The sequence below is a fragment of the Anastrepha obliqua genome, unplaced genomic scaffold (assembly GCF_027943255.1).
Source record: "Anastrepha obliqua isolate idAnaObli1 unplaced genomic scaffold, idAnaObli1_1.0 ptg000097l, whole genome shotgun sequence".
Taxonomy (NCBI): Eukaryota; Metazoa; Arthropoda; class Insecta; order Diptera; family Tephritidae; genus Anastrepha; species Anastrepha obliqua.
The window spans coordinates 25,001-27,500 of NW_026562218.1; positions in this window are offsets into that span (position 1 = coordinate 25,001).

Genomic DNA, 2,500 nt, shown 5'->3' on the forward strand with positions numbered 1-2,500 from the left:
CAAAAAACACTCACGGTGAAGGCATGTGATATAATATGAAAATATCAAAAGTTAACTAACCAATGATATTGAAGCATATAAATCGAATCATAACTATATGAAACTCGAATTTAAGCCATATTAAACTGGTAATATTGTGATTTTATGCCTGGTTTTCCATACGTTAGTTTAAATAGAAAAAATTTTCGAATATATATACATATATGAAGAATCTATATTCTAATACTAACATGTTATGGAATATAACCTTGGCATATTGGCACTAAAATATATAATAAAGACATTTCAAATCAAACTGAAATGTATTGAAATGAATTTTTCCCATACATTTTTGACAATGTGAGGTGTGCATGGCAAAAAACACTCACGGTGAAGGCATGTGAAATAATATGAAAATATCAAAAGTTAACTAACCAATGATATTGAAGCATATAAATCGAATCATAACTATATGAAACTCGAATTTAAGCCATATTAAACTGGTAATATTGTGATTTTATGCCTGGTTTTCCATACGTTAGTTTAAATAGAAAAAATTTTCGAATATATATACATATATGAAGAATCTATATTCTAATACTAACATGTTATGGAATATAACCTTGGCATATTGGCACTAAAATATATAATAAAGACATTTCAAATCAAACTGAAATGTATTGAAATGAATTTTTCCCATACATTTTTGACAATGTGAGGTGTGCATGGCAAAAAACACTCACGGTGAAGGCATGTGAAATAATATGAAAATATCAAAAGTTAACTAACCAATGATATTGAAGCATATAAATCGAATCATAACTATATGAAACTCGAATTTAAGCCATATTAAACTGGTAATATTGTGATTTTATGCCTGGTTTTCCATACGTTAGTTTAAATAGAAAAAATTTTCGAATATATATACATATATGAAGAATCTATATTCTAATACTAACATGTTATGGAATATAACCTTGGCATATTGGCACTAAAATATATAATAAAGACATTTCAAATCAAACTGAAATGTATTGAAATGAATTTTTCCCATACATTTTTGACAATGTGAGGTGTGCATGGCAAAAAACACTCACGGTGAAGGCATGTGATATAATATGAAAATATCAAAAGTTAACTAACCAATGATATTGAAACATATAAATCGAATCATAACTATATGAAACTCGAATTTGAGCCATATTAAACTGGTAATATTGTGATTTTATGCCTGGTTTTCCATACGTTAGTTTAAATAGAAAAAAATTCTCGAATATATATACATATATGAAGAATCTATATTCTATACTAACATTTTATGGAATATAACCTTGGCATATTGCCATTAAAATATATAATAAAGACATTTCAAATCAAACTGAAATGTATTGAAATGAATTTTTCCCATACATTTTTGACAATGTGAGGTGTGCATGGCAAAAAACACTCACGGTGAAGGCATGTGATATAATATGAAAATATCAAAAGTTAACTAACCAATGATATTGAAGCATATAAATCGAATCATAACTATATGAAACTCGAATTTGAGCCATATTAAACTGGTAATATTGTGATTTTATGCCTGGTTTTCCATACGTTAGTTTAAATAGAGAGTTATGGAATATAACCTTGGCATATTGGCACTAAAATATATAATAAAGACATTTCAAATCAAACTGAAATGTATTGAAATGAATTTTTCCCATACATTTTTGACAATGTGAGGTGTGCATGGCAAAAAACACTCACGGTGAAGGCATGTGATATAATATGAAAATATCAAAAGTTAACTAACCAATGATATTGAAGCATATAAATCGAATCATAACTATATGAAACTCGAATTTGAGCCATATTAAACTGGTAATATTATGATTTTATTCCTGGTTTTCCATACGTTAGTTTAAATAGAAAAAATTTTCGAATATATATACATATATGAAGAATCTATATTCTATACTAACATGTTATGGCATATTGGTGTTATTGTATTTTATTCCTGGTTTTCTATAGTTAGTTTAAATAGAAATAAATTTTTGAATTCAAAATTTTATATTCTATACTAGCATTACATAGAAATTATCCTCAACTGTTTGTTTCTTGTATAAATACAGGAAATTAAACAGATGATGAAGAGAAAAAAATAAGAAAAACAAAAATTTATAAGAAAAATTAAATTTTAAACAAAGGAAAAGAGGAGAAAATTTTTTCAATCATATATATTTATGATTAAAAAATAGAATTATGAAATTATTAATTTCAATTCAAAGAGAAAAATTATGTAATATATGAAATTATTACATTAAAAATGCATTTGAAAAAAAAGTAAAATGTTATTAAGAATGATAAATTATTTGAAAATTGGCAAATATTAAGAAGAAATATCGTTCTTATATTTTTATATAAAATATATAATATAGAGAACGAAAATTCTTTTTCATAAAAAACGGTTTTTGAATTTTGATAAGAAAAGCTAAAGGGGGGTCGCCCCTTTACTTTTTATATACACCGTAATTTA